Below are 16,039 nucleotides of genomic sequence, written 5' to 3' on the forward strand. Positions count from 1 at the left end.
GAAGTTCCTGTGAAAATTTTGGACCGGCAAGTTAAGAGATTGAGGAACAAAGAATTTGCATCTGTTAAAGTCCTTTGGAGGAATCAACAAATAGAAAGTGCAATATGGAAAGCGGAAGCAGATATGATTAAGCGATACCCTCATCTTTTTCCCTCTACCCAAACCTAAGGTATTAAGTTGTCCTTGCTCAATTACTTGAAATCCTTGCATCTCAACTTTTCTTGTCATATGCTTGCAAAATTATGAAATATGTTTCAAATGATGTTTTAAATTACACTATTGTATTAATGATGGGTTGTTGGTTTACACTCTACTCTAGTCAAGCTAAGTCTTTCCTCATTTGAGTATGAATGTTCCTATGGGAGAGATAATGTAACATCCCCTAAACACATTGTATACGATGTTTCAATTTTTGCCTAAAGAATAATACAACCTCTGTATTTTGGTTATAACGTTTCATATGATGGTCCAAATTAGGTGATTTAAATTTTTGAATAACCACAATATCATTACCTACAACTTTTGTGAGGATCATATTTTAATTTTCAGAGGTTAAGTAGGTTAAATAAATTAAGTTTTTTAAGATAGGATGCTGTGATGGAATGGAGTATTTATAAAAGAAACATTATATCTCACTGTAGGATACTCCAAATTGGTTGAGTTTTGAACTACATGAAACTAGACTTCCATATCTACAATTCTTATGAAGACACCAAATCCTAATAAGGAATATATCTTGTTCAAACACAGCTCCTAAAAAGAGTATTCTATTAAAGAGAATTCATCTCACCAACCATGGAAATATCTAGATACATTTGACATCATTCATGATATCAATAATCCTTCATTTAACATCACCCATGACATCACAATCTTCCATTAAATTTTCAGATTTTTCTTTATAATTATTTTAATTATTGTTAGGTCTGTCTTTCACACCTATAAATACCCACCTTAATTTATCATTTTATTCATCAAGCTTTCTCAAGCAACTCTTCTCTCTATACACTTCTTTACTCATTCTCAAATATAATTTTAGTTTTTAGTATTGAAGAAATACTATTCCGGTGATTCATATACTCCGGATAGTACACAAAATGTTCTGGCGAGGAGAAAATCTAGGACTCAAGAGTGTTCATTAAGTCCTTCGGTTTCGACTAAAGCTTCAGATTCCAGGTATGTAAGGATGAGAGTATTCCTTCCACTCTCATGTCCAAATTATTTTTATTATATGATAAATTATGTTTATTTTCTTTAAGCTTTACTCTAAGTTAAGTGGGTGTTTATCCATGAGTTCTTCCACCCATGTAGTCTAAAAACTTTTTCAATTAAGTCTCTTGGTTTCAAGTAATATTTTTTTATTTTAATTCTTATTTTTACTTAATAGTATGAATCATGGTTAAACTAATAATTATTGGTCTATTTTGATGCAACATAATTTCATATGTATGAATTGATGGTTTGCAAGTAATTCCTCTATTTATCTATTTAAAGGTTCTTGAAATTCATGGTGGGTTATTTAAAGCATGATGTTTAATTAATGGATTTCAAAGTATTTATGTATATTTATTTACATACATGTTTGCAAGTTGAAGTGATTTGAACTCACCTACTTTTACTATGTTTTCAATAAAGTTTGACTTGAAAGCCTTGACTCCAAATGCATGTTTATGAAAAAAATATCTATGATCAAAAGGGAGTCTTATAAAATGAAAGAATGATGAAATGATATGAATGATTGATTCTTTATGCAATAAGGACAATTCTTGCATATTTGAATTACCAAATGTTTTAATGAGCTAATCTACCGAACATGATGTTTGAATTCTCAAGCTATATGCTATGACTATTTTGAAGTATTAAACTATTCCGTGGGATTGACTTAGCACCGAATGGGTCATTGAGGTGGAATTCGGTAAGAGAATCCTAGTAGCAACCCCTTGTCTCATTAACTATGTGCCAACATAGGAGCCCTTGTAGGCTTAGGCTAATGGATTCATAAATAGCCCTTAAAGTTAAAGCTAAAGAAATGAATAAAGTTGACGGAGTTCTACCTGGCAAGTAGTATCCCCGGCCAACGTAGGGGGTTATGTTGGATTCCATGTAATAGCTCATATGGTCTTAAATGTCGGTTATGGTTATTTTCCCACAAAATAAATATTTTAAAGGATATCTATATGATTTATTATGCATGCATTACATTATGTTCCATATTACATAAATGTTTTAATGTTTCCTCAATGTTCATGCATCCTTACATACTTAGTACATTCAAATTACTAATGCATACTCTTTTGCCTACATGATATCACCATGTAGGGACCAGTGCTCCTCCTCGTTCCCCTCTGCGTGGCTAGTTGAGACTTCGTTTGAAGACTACTTTTGTTGAGTTCCCATGTTCAGGGAACAATACTCCTTTATATTTCTAGCTTATGATATGTTGAGATATTTTAGTATGGTATTTCTTCTATTATGATTAAGGGTGAGCTAGGGACTTGTCTTAGCCCTGTTAAATATAACAGTTAGAGGTATTGTTGGACATATGTAAGTTAAAGATTTACTATTATGATTTCCGCTTGTTTATTTATCGTCATTACCTACGAAAGGCTAAAAGAATGCTAAGAGGCTAGTTTGAGGTACTTTCAGGTTTCTCATTCGCCATGTCACGTCTAGGCCCTAGGCTTGGTTCATGAGAAGTATCTACATTCCGTAGAAGTAAGTCGTAGAGGTATCGACACTTGGGAAAAATCTTTAAGTTCAGGAGTTGTTGTACGAGGCCCATCTAAGGACCGTATAAGGTATATAACATCCTCAAAATACTCACAAATGCCTTAAGAATGTCTTGGGAATAGGCCACTCACGTAATGTATTATCCTTAGTCTTTTTGGCAAATTTGAGTTCATAATATTGATCAGGGATCAAAACCTATGAGAAAATGGTCTCGGTAAATTTTTAGGACCCGTATATCGAAAGATAGATTTTTCAAAGAAATTGCGCAAAATAGTAAACTGCGCGGACATGCTCCCGTTCAATGCAATTTTTCTCGAGTCAAAATCTGGCCAAAATCTCATTTGCTCAAAATTTCCTTATAAGGGAACACCTTCATGTCGCAGACCTGGGCGATGGTTTTTGTTTGAATTTAGTTTTTAAGTAAGGGCACTTTTGACTTTTCCCTAATTGTCAGTTAATGAACCTAGACGTTTTTAAGACCTAATTCAGCTTTATAAATTGATCTAAACCTCTAATTCTTCTATAATTCACCTATTAAAATATTTCTCTCTCTACAAAAGACTCTCAAGGACTCCATTAAAGACTTCAAAGAAGTTCACTCAAGCTCTCCATCAAAACTCTCAAGTTCTTCCAAATTATTTGGTTTTGTCACTTAAGGTATGTGAGTATTGATTCATGGATTTTTTCATCAATGAAGCCCAATTAAATTCTCAAGTTTTCTATCAAATTAAAGTGTGGTACTTTATGGGTTTTATAATCTCTATTCCAATGGCATGAATTAAGATTCGAATTATGATTATGAGCCTATTTTAATAAAAATGGATGGTTATTGCATTGAACTGAATAGTTTTTCCATGAATTTTCATACATTGATCTCTAGGGTTCATGATATTAATTATGGATATTTTCAATTATACTTCCAAATTATATTATTTTTATGAATTATGTATGGGCTATTAGAAAGTATATGATCGTGCAGTTTTTCAAGTATAATTTTATGATTTTCAAGTCAATTGATCATGCATTCATGTTTTACCCTAATTTCCAAGTATGAATTATGATTATGTATTTCAATTAGGATCATAGAGTATAAGCATGTTTCAAATTATGAATTTTCATGCAAGTTATGAAGTAAGGTGACTTAGGGCCCTATGTGGTGACCTAGGACCTAACTATATGAATTATGCAAATATGATTGTAATGATGAAAGAAAAATTCTCACATTACAAGTATGTTATAAAAATGAACTACTCTATAATTTCAAACCTATGATTATGACAATGATATATGTAATTATGATTTTTATACTATGTATGTATTCCGTGGGATTTGACTACGCAGCGAGTGGACTTGAGGTGGGCCACCTACCAAAATCCCTAGTAGAAACCTCATTTCGCTTAAACTACGTGCCACCATAGGTTGCCTTCATGGACTCGCTATTGGATCCATATATAGAGTATGTATGACCCGACTAGTGGGGTAGAGTCTACCTTGGCAAGTAGATTCCCCCTTTTGTTCATTGTATAGGGAGACAACGGAATTCCATGTTATAGCTCGCTTGATCGTATTATCGGTTATGGTTCCTATCTCACATATGTACGATATCATATGTATTTCCATGATTTATATTAGCTTTTAAAATTCTTTGGTCATTATGATTGTCTCATGACTTTACTTATCTCATCTTATCATGTGTTTTACTTGACCATTGCATCGCACGATTTACATTGTATGTCATGCCCTCATACTCAGTACATTCCAACATATTAATGCATACTTTTGCCTACATTATCTCATAATGTAAGGGTTGAGGTTGAAGATCATATTCATCCACGTGGCTAGTTAAGCTTTCCTATCTGGTGGTGTTTGTAGTGAGTCCTTCTTTATCGAGGACTAGTCATCGAGTTGGTTATTATTTTCAAAGACTTTTGTTATGTTACAAAGGGTGAGCTAGGCACATGTCTTAGCCCCCGCCCATCTTCATGAGTAGAGGCATCTAGTTGGACAAATATTTTGAGTCTATATTGTCAAATGACATTCTTCATTTTTCTATTCATGGTTTAGACTCTCTTATGATGTTTCCTCTATTACTTTACCTTATGTATGCTTATGATATGAACAAGAGGCTTCGTTGGAGCCCTTTGGGGTTTCGACCATTGTGTTACGACTAGACCCTAGGTCGAGTCGTGACAAGGTCCTACAATCCATAGAAGGTGCATAGATGGAGATTCAAATACTTGGAGTTTTGGAAGTTGACAAGATGAGAGGGTCACACGATCCCGTAGCGTTCTATGGACCATACAAGCGGATTATAGAAGGAATCTTCAGAAATTTGACATTGAGTTTTTTGGGTCTAGAGACAATTGGAAAGGTTGATATAAGGTTCTACGAGCCATATAAGGGACCCATAGACCTTGGATTTAGAAACTTAGAAACTCTAGGTACTTTCTACAGACAGTCCTCTACGGCCCGTAAAGATTTTCACGGTCCGTAGAGACACTCATAGACCTGGCTGTCAGTTATTTCCTAGGGGTATTTTGGACATTTTCCATTTAATGAACACCTAAGTTGCATCATTTTGAACTACTTTCGATGATCTATAAGTACCCAACCTCCAAATTTTCTTCATTCTATCTCAAACTCTCCCACTCAAAAATCTTTCCTCTATAATTCTCTCAAGTATTCTTCGTCATGGCAAGCTAGGGTTTCAAAGTTCAAGACTCCATTACAAGACCTCTTAAGGTTTTGATTCATCAAGGTATGTAAAAATTTCATCCATGGAGTCCCAAAGTATTTTTAATTCCTTTTATGATTTATTTCTAAACCCTAAGTAATTTGATGATCTTTCATTGGGTTCAATTAATTGTGCTTTTATTCAATTTCAATAATCTTACTATGCATAAATGGATCTTAATTACATGATTTTGATGATTTTAACATGAACCCATGCATTATGTCTATTTTCATGTATTTGACTTATATTTAAGAGCTATGCATGCTTCATGAATTTATAACTATGATTTCAAGGATGTTTTTATGCAAAAAATCAATGACTAGCTTTATGAAGGCAGAGGTTGCTTCAATGTAAAGTATTCTATCATGAATGATATGAAACAAAGGTTTACTTTGAAAGAGAAGTAATCAAATACTTGAGGTTTTCCATGATTTTTCTATGAATGAGCATATCGTGATTTTGATGCTTAGATAAGTATCTTTATGAAAATATTATAATATCATGATTTACTAAAGAATCTATTCTAATGATTTTCAAGTATGCTAAAGTTATTATATTATTATGACTATCCCATTGACAGTATTACCTAGCACCAAGTTGGACTAGCGGCGATCACCCAGGTCCTAGAACTATGAGCCCCCATAGGATTGACTTAATTGGTCTTTGCTAATGGATCCACAATAGCTCATGTTTATGATCCTTACCTTGGAAAGTAGGATGATCTCTTTTCGGTGTGGAATATATAACACCGGACTCCATGTTATAGCTCATATGGTTTATTATCGGTTAATGGTTTCTCTCACTATGTTATGTTCTTAATTATGATTTCCTTACGAGTTCTGCATTAACCATGTTTTATTCTTATTAGGATGTTTTTAAGATTTTGTATGATTTTAGCATGGCCATTTTTTATTTTTTTTTATTTTAACGACCCTTGGAGGGAGGGGGAGTCAGGGGCTGAACAACACCCAAGCCTTAACATAAATAAAACAAACAACCAAAATACAAGGAGGGGGACAAAAACCTTACCTCTGATTCTGGGTGGTTCATAAGTCGACTAACCTACTAAAGTCAGTCGAATCATCCCTAATACTATCAAAATGTAAACCTCGATACTAAGCACGTAAAAGAGAGGAATCCTCTCGATACAAAATATCTAGAAAAACGTAAATAAGGGAGACTCTCCCCTTACAAAATAAGAATGGAAAATAAATACTAATCCTATTCAAGAAAGCTATAAACTACCTACAACATATAGCCAGATTGAAACGATTAAGGTAATCAAAAAACTTCATAGATGTCATCTATACAATAACACTAAAACAAGGGAACCTCAAGGACGTTGTTTAACTCTTTTCAGCTTTCTTCCTCTCAGATTTTCCATCTCTAGCTTCTCCAGTATGTAATATCCTTTGGATTCAGATGGTAATTGGTGATAAATATAATAATGATGTGCTATATCTAATTTGTGGCTCCACTTGGATAAACAATCTACAATATTATTTGCGTCTCTGTAAATATGTTTGCACTGGAAATAAGTAAGATGATTGGTAAGCTCTTGGAGCTCTTTGATAAATTGTTGAGCCTGCCAAGGTTTTTTTTGTCTTGTATTATCATGTTTATGTCATGCATTGCATATTTTTCATATTCAGTATATTCCATGGTACTGACCACATACTTCTTTTGCCTATATTATTAAAATAATATAGGTCACAATGCTTCCTATCCGGCTCGTGGTTAGTATTTTCTGCATTCAACATTACTTATTTGGTGTGTTGATTTTGGGTGCATTTATGCACCCAATAGCCAACAAAGCCCATGTTTATATTAAAGTTTGAGGGAAAATTCCTAAAGTTTAGTTCATTATTTAGAATATTTGTGTGTTATTGTAGCTAACCCAATATGATTAGATGCTTTCAGGGCTCAATGAAGAAAAATGGACCTTTAAAAAAGATTCTCGGAATAAAAGTGGAGATTGAAAACAAAAGTGAAGAAAATACACTGCAAGGGATTGCCTCGGCGTCGTGCACTTTGCTTCATGGATTAAAGCTTGGACTTGGGATTTATTATATGGAGACACAAAAAGGTATGCGCGAGGTCCGCGACTGGCTGATGATAGAAGCAAACTCGGTGAAGAAGAAAAATGCAAAAGTACACAGTGCAAGAACAAGTCTGCGTGGCAGACTTTTAACCCAATATTGAAATTTCATATTTTTTGAGGCTATAAATAGCACACTTGTATTTTTTATTAAACATTGAGTTTTTATTTCGAGGTTTGACAAAGGAGGACGAAGGGAGAAATTCTCTAGGGTTATATTTCTTCTACTTTGGGTCTATGGATGATTAAAATGGATCTATAAGTTTCCATGGGCCATATAAGGGACTCGTAGAATCATAAACTCAGAAAGTCTAGGTAATTCCTATAGACAGCCCTCTATGGGTCGTATAGACTTCTACGATCTATACAGGCACCCGTAGACTTGGCCATCAATTATTTTCCCAGGGATATTTTGAACATTTTCTATTTTTTTAAAACCAAAGTTGCTTCATTTTGGACTACTTTGGATGACCTATAAGTACCCAACCCTCCAAATTTCCCCCTATTCTCTCTCAAACTCTCCCACTCAAAAATCTTCTCTCTAATCTCTAAGTCTTCTTCTTTAAGTGAAGCTAGTGTTTCAAGCTCAAGTCTCCATTGCAAGACCTCTTAAGGCTTTGATTCATTAAGGTATGTGGAAATTTCATCCATGGAGTCCCAAAGTATTTTTAATTCCTTTTATTATTTCTTCCTAAACCCTAGGTAATTTGATGATCTTGCATTGGGTTCAATTAATTATGCCTTTATTCAATTTTAATGATCTTATTAATCTTATTATGCATAAATGAATCTTAATTACATGATTTTTATGAGTTTAACGTGAAACCATGCATTATGCCTATATTTTCATGGATTTGACCTATGTTTAAGAACTGTGCATGCATCATGAATTTATGACTATGATTTTAGGGAAGTTTTTTTTTTTACAAAGAGTCAATTACTAGTTTTATGAAGACAAAGATTGCTTCAATGTAAAATAGTATATTATAAATGTTATGAAACTAAGTTTTACTTTGAAAGGCAAGTAATTAAATCATGAATATTTTTCATGATTTTTCTATGAATGAGCTTATCGTGATTTTGATGCTTTGATAAGTATCTCTATAAAAATGTTATGATACCATGATTTGCTAAAGGAGCTAGTCTAATGATTTTCAAGTATGCTATGATGAACTTATTATGTAATTACGACTATCTCATTGAGAGTATTATAACCTAGCGCTAAGTTGGACTAGCGGCGATTACCTAGGTCCCATAACTACGTACACCCGTAGGATTGCTTTAATTGGCCTTAGCTAGTGGATCCAAAATAGATCATGTTTATGGTCCTTACCTTCGCAAGTATAACAATATCTTTTCAGAGTCGGAGTTATGACGCCGAACTCCATATTATAGCTCACATAATTTATTCTCTGTTAACGGTATCTCTCACTATGTTATGTTCTTAATTATGATTTCCGTAAGAGTTTATCATTGACCATATTTTATGCTTCTTATGATGTTTTTAAGGTTTTCTTATGATTTTAGCATGGTCATTGCATTATTATGTTTATTTCATGCATTACATATTCTCTATGCTCAATACATTACACATTATTGATCGCATCCTTCTTTTACCTATATTATTTTATAATATAGGTCATGACGCTTCTCATCCGACTCTCAGTTCGTATTTTCTCCAGTCGGTGTTACTTGTTTGGTTAGTCTTCATGCTTCGAGGGAACAACTATTTTATGATGTCTTTTATTTCATGTTACTTTTGTTTCATATACTAACTCGGTTAGTATTTTCACCGGTCAGTGTTACTTTTCTTCCATGTACTAATGCATACTTTTGCCTACATTGTATCATAATATTGGATTCGATGATCATGATCCTCCTACTCATGGATAAAGTTGCTTTTGATATCATCACTTGATTGGTGACCACTTTTTTGTTTATGGTAAGTAACGACTGATTAAGGAAAATCTATAAATGATTTCTGCTTGCTCTCACCATGACTACTGTAGTTTTTGCTTATTTGACAATAGTTGCTAATTGATTCCCTTCCATTTCTTTTCCTTAATTAATTGAGATAATTATAGTACTTGTTTATATATGGTAATTCTACCTTATTTCACTTCGTTAATTGATGCTCCTTTCCCTTTGATTGGTTGGAATATCTTTAAATACTTATCTGTTTTGGTAAATTTTTACCAACTCTAAGCTAGCCGATAGTTAATACACATACGGAGAGAAACATTCTTTTTTCTAACGAAGAGAACCGGAGCACCCCATTGAGAGATACTAAGTCTTATGAAACCCTTATCCAAAAAGTTCTTCAACTAATCATTTAACTCCTTAAGTTTTGCTGGGGCAATTTGATAAGCTCTAATTAGAGATAGGTTGGGTATCAAAGAGAAGATCAATACTTGAAGTCTATCTCCTCTTCAGGAGGGATACTGGGAGATCATCATGAAAAACTTCTAGAAACCCATTCACAATCAAAACTAACTCAAGAGTAGGAGCTTCAGCATTTGTATCCCTAACCCATACTAGATAATACATACAACCCTTGGAAATAATTTTCCGAGCTTTAAGGAACGAGATGAATTGACTTTTAAAGACAAAATTGCTATATTTCCATTCTAGGACTGGCTCGTTAGGAAACTGAAACTTGTCCATGCTGGTCCTAGAACATATAAAAGCATAACGTGCATGAAGCCAATCCATACCGAGAATAACATCAAAATTGGGTATGTCGAGCTCTACAAGATTGACTGTGGTGATTTTATTAAAAACTAAAACTGGATGATTTTTATTAACTCTTTTACGCACAATTGAATTGCCAACACGAGTATAGACCGTAAAAGGCTCTCACAAGACCTCAATACTAACAATGAATTTCATAGTAAGATAAGGAGTAACAAATGATAAAGTATAAACGGGATCTAATTAAGCATAAACATCAAAGTGAAAGACTTTCAACATACTAGTTACAACATTGGAAGAATCCTTTAACTTCTGATGAGTTTGCAAAGCATAAAACCTATTTTGGTGTCGATCTCCACCCGACGTAGTACCATGCTGAACTGGATGGCCTATAGTCTGAGTCTCAGCCTGGGGTCGAGCACCACCTCTACAATCCTTTACCTGGTGACCTGACTTTCCACATCTATAACATGCATTCGATCCCGCCAAGCATTCTCCTTCATGGTTTCTCCTACATTTCTTACATGCAGTGATGACTTGACAACTTGGAGCTCATCCTTGAACCTTAGGGTTATGCAACCTATCTTTATTGAACTTTGGAGCTGAAGTGTTTGAAGAATTTTGGCCGGAGTACTTTTGGCGAAACTGAGGACGACCACAATTTACGGACTTACCATATGAAAACTCTCCACCATCAGTTTGAGCCCTCTTAGACTCCCTTGCCTTCCCCCTAAGCTTTTCATACTCAATTTGCTTTGCATGAGTCATGAGCCTTGAGATATCCATATCTCTAATTGGCATAATGGTTTTGCATCCTTGGACACCAAGTCTGAAATACCCAAAACAAACTTGCTCATTTAGGCTCTTGGGTTAGATACCATGAACGGGGCGTAGTTTGACAATGTGGTGAATTTAAGGGCATACTCCCTCACACTCATGCTACCTTGTTGCAAGTTTATAAACTCTTGAATCTTAGCCTCATTTAGCTCAAGAGGAAAGAAACGGTCAAGAAATACCTCTTTGAACTTTTCCCAAGCAATAGGACCCGCTTCTCTAGGTCATTCACCTTTTTATTGATCAAACCAAATTCTAGCGACTCCTTTCAATTGGTAAGCCACCAACTCCTCCATTTCCATTGGGCTTAACCCCATAATCTCCACAATTATATGAATGCTTTCAATAAATTCTTGTGGATCTTAATCCACCTTTGACCCATGAAACTCGGTGGACTCATCCTTATGAAACTGAGGACCCTTGGATTCACATGAGAAACTACTTCTTGGTTGGCTTGGGCCGCCACCACTTGAGTAAGTACTTGGAAAGCAGTTCAAAAAACCGCATGAGAGACTTGCTCGTTCAAGGATCATTTAGAGCTTGTTTCTCCTCCTCAACATTCCTTTGCATGAGGTTTCTTTTTGGAGGCATGCCTCTAAAATCACAAAGGGAAAGCATTAGATGAAAAATCTTAGAGTTCAACTCTATCATATGATAAGATAATGAAAGAAGTGGAATTTCCTATAATTTCTCATATCCTCTCATTCATGGATGTGGGCACTTCACACCGATGAACAAGACTCTACCTAATGCGGCGTCTTAGACTCTCTAGGACCCTTAAATCGTGATCTGATATGAAGTTTGTCACAACCCCAGCTAGGCCCTAGGCGTGACTCGATGATTGAAATCCTGAAGGACTCCAACCAAGACTCTTAGCATACATTGCATACATAAAGTAAGTAAAATACATTAACCAAGCATAAGCGGAAGATAAGTCTCAAACTGTAATCTCTAATACAAAGAAAGCTCAAAAGTAATATGTCTAAATAATGGGGGATACATACTCAATGAATGTCTACACATGCCTCTACTTTAATTTAGATGCGGGAATAAGACATATTCATAGCTCACTCAAAGAAAGAAATAAATGTTATGACAAAAAAACATCAAAACTCGTGTTAGTTACACCCTCGAGATATCCCCTATAACGTGCCCTATCCAAATTTCCAATTAGATCCCTAAACACTACATCCAACCAAAAAAAACAACCTGCAGCATATGTTTAAGCAGTTCACCTCAACAATATACAACATAAACTCCAAACGACTCGCTCAGAATTACCATATAAAAATAGGGTGTCTAGCCTTTACTTTGCAACACCTTTAATTATACGAAATGAGGGGTCATATGGCTGCAACCAGAAGGACCCACACATATTTTAGAATAAATTTAGGAATTGCAACAAACCACCACACACCTGCAGAAGTATACCACAAGCACAACACTTTACTTCGACGACAATTCAACGATAGCGACTCCAATTTAGTTTATTTCGAACGTCAAGTGTTTCTATGCCATTTTCATATTTCCAGAAACCTATAGGGCGTGTAACACACTCTATAAAAACACCATCAAGTCCAAATTAAAAGGAGAAACCTTACCTTGCCTGAAATTGGCCAAAACTGCCAAATTGCAACTCAGAACTTCTGTAACCGTGCTGAAATTGAGCGGGCTATTTGTGTCACTTATACGCTTCCCCAAATTGTGATTTTATTTTATCAAAAACCATTATATAAATGTGGGACACCTCAAATAATTAATTTATGGAACGAAACTCGGAGGCGTACCTCAAAGGGGCCAAACCCGTAGCCCTCCTCTTTGGCCCTCTAGCATTTTCCTCTTGTTCTTTCACCCTCTTCTAGGTGTAAAGCTGAAGAATTAATTCCGTAGACATCGTAAGATACATATATACATCTCCATGTGGTTGAGGAACACCGTAGATAATTAATTCACGGAGAACAATTTAAGAACTTACCTTTAATTCTTAAAAAACCATGGCTGCCTTGTTCTTTGTTCCTCACGTTTTTCCTCTTCTTTTGATTGCTGGAGTTTAAGATCCAAAAAGAATATGAATTAATTAGTAGTCATCCAAATACACATATATATACCTCTTTAGAAAGTGCCATATGGCAGCCCCCTAGGGTGACACGTGGCAGCCTCCTAAGATGCCACCTCAACCCTTATGGCCAATCACATGCTGCCATGTGGCAGAGGGGTCCACCCCAAGTAGGTGAGTCACCTGCTTGCTTGTAACCTACTTGCTTGTAACCTGCTTGCTTGTCACCTGCTTGCTTCACTTTCGTAAGTTCGGAAACTAGTTTTGCTCCCTTTCGTAAGATCGTCATCTCATCTCATTTCAAGAGCCTGTGTAATCCGTGCTTCACAAGCTTGGTATATCCTCAAGTAGCTTAAGTGTATAAGATTTCTAAATTAGTGGCTTACGTAGGTAAATCAAGTCATACGATTCCCTTCTCGGCCTCTAATTCCTTCCGGATTCTTATGACTCTATTTCTAACCTTCTCTACTACGGGGTATCACACTCTCCCCTCCTTAGAGTCATTTGATAGTGTCTGGACAATGGGGATCTCCTGGCCACTTTCAAGAAGACCAGGAACCCGTTTCAAGGTTCAAAAGTGAGGGGTGTAACACCTCGGTCCTTACCAACCTTGCCTGATTTATGAGTAAAACCACTCAGAGAATCTTGGCGAGTTACCAACCCTTCTATACCTTCGCCTAGTCTTTCTTTTTCCCTACTAACTTTTCTAAATTTTTCTGTAAGAAAAACTTGCTCACCTTTCCTGCTCGGCGAGTTGCCAAGACCCCTCTGACCTCGTCAACTTTTCTTGTCTTCTGAGAACATTTACTCTGAATCTTTTAGCTAGGATACCCTGCTCTCCTAGTTAACTCGATGAGTCGCTGAGTTCCCTCCTTTTCACCGAATTTTCCTACTCCTTGGGTCGAATTCTCAAACACTTAGGCGAGCACTTGATCTCCTTCGCGAGTTGCCAAACCTCACTTAGCTAGCACCAGACTTAAATTTTCCACTGTTTTCCTTTTTAACTCAAAACATTGACCTTTTAACTACATGGGCTTCACAATATCTTCCCCTTGGGAACATTCATCCTCGAATGGGACACAACTAGCATGAAAGGAGTCGAAAAATAAATAAATCAGCCCAACATAAATGCAATAACATATTGAAAATGCATAAACCATGAGAATTTCTACTTTAACATAAATCATAGCTTAAAATCAACTTCATGAATTACGATATCAAAATAGGGTGTCTAGCCTTTACTTTGTAACACCTTTAATTATTCGAAATGAGGGGTCGTCTGGCTGCAACCAGAATCACCCACACCCATTTTAGAATACATTTAGGCCCTGCAACAAACCACCACACACCTGCAGCAGTATACCACAAGCACAACACTTTACTTTGACGATAATTCAACTATAGCGACTCCAATTTAGTTTATTTCGAACGTCAAGTGTTTCTATGCCATTTTCACATTTGCAGCCACCTATAGGGAGTGTAAAATACTCCATAACAACACCATAAAGTCCAAATTAAAAGGAAAAACCTTACCTTACCCGAAATTGGCCAAAACTGCCAAATTGCAACTCAGAACTTCTGTAACCGTGCTGAAATTGAGCGGGCTATTTGTGTCACTTATACGCTTCCCCAAATTGTGATTTTATTTTATCAAACACCATTATATAAATGTGGGACACCTCAAATAATTAATTTATGGAACGAAACTCGGAGGCGTACCTCAAAGGGGCCAAACCCATAGCCCTCCTCTTTGGCCCTCTAGCATTTTCCTCTTGTTCTTTCACCCTCTTCTAGGTGTAAAGCTGAAGAATTAATTCCGTAGACATCGTAAGATACATATATACATCTTCATGTGGTTGAGAAACACCGTAGATAATTAATTCATAGAGAATAATTTAAGAACTTATCTTTAATTCTTAAAAAACCATGGCTGCCTTGTTCTTTGTTCCTCACGTTTTTCCTCTTCTTTTGTTTGCTGGAGTTTCAGCTCCAAATAGAATAAGAATGACTTAGTAGTCATCCAAATACACATATATACACCTCTTTAGAAGGTACCATGTGGCAGCCCCCTAGGGTGACACGTGTCAGCCTCCTAAGATGCCACCTCAACTCCTGTGGCCAATCACATGCTGCCATATGGCAGCGGGGCCCACCCCAAGTAGGTGAGTCACCTGCTTGCTTGTCACCTGTTTTCTTGACACCTTCTTGCTTCACTTTCGTAAGTTTGGAAACTAGTTTTGCTCCCTTTCGTAGGATCGTCATCTTATCTTATTTCAAGAGCCTATGTAATCCGTGCTTCGCAAGCTTGGTATATCCTCAAGTAGCTTAAGTGTATAAGACTGCTGAATTAGTGGCTTACGTAGGTAAATCAAGTCTTATGATTCCCTTCTTGGCCTCCAATTTCTTCCGGATTCTTATGACTCTATTTCTAACCTTCTTTACTACGGGGTATCACATTCTCCCCTCCTTAGAGTCATTTGATAGTGTCTGGACAGTGAGGATCTCCTGGCCACTTTCAAGAAGACCAGAAACATGTTTCAAGGTTCAAATGTGCGGGGTGTAACACCCCGGTCCTTACCAACGTTGCCTGAGTGATGAGTAAAACCACTCAGAGAATCTTGGCACATTACCGACCCTTCTATACCTTCGCCTAGTCTTTCGTTTTCCCTACTAACTTTTCTGAATTTTTTTGTGAGAAAAACTTGCTCACCTTTCCTGCTCGGTGAGTTGCCAAGACCCCTCTGACCTCGTCAACTTTTCTTGTCTTCTGAGAACATTTACTCTGAATCTTTTAGCTAGGATACCCTGCTCTCCTAGTTAACTCGATGAGTCGCCGAGTTCCCTCCTTGCTCACCAAATTTTCCTACTCCTTGGGTCGAATTCTCAAACACTTAGG

The sequence above is a fragment of the Solanum dulcamara genome, chromosome 10 (genome assembly GCF_947179165.1).
Source record: "Solanum dulcamara chromosome 10, daSolDulc1.2, whole genome shotgun sequence".
In the NCBI taxonomy this organism is placed as follows: domain Eukaryota; kingdom Viridiplantae; phylum Streptophyta; class Magnoliopsida; order Solanales; family Solanaceae; genus Solanum; species Solanum dulcamara.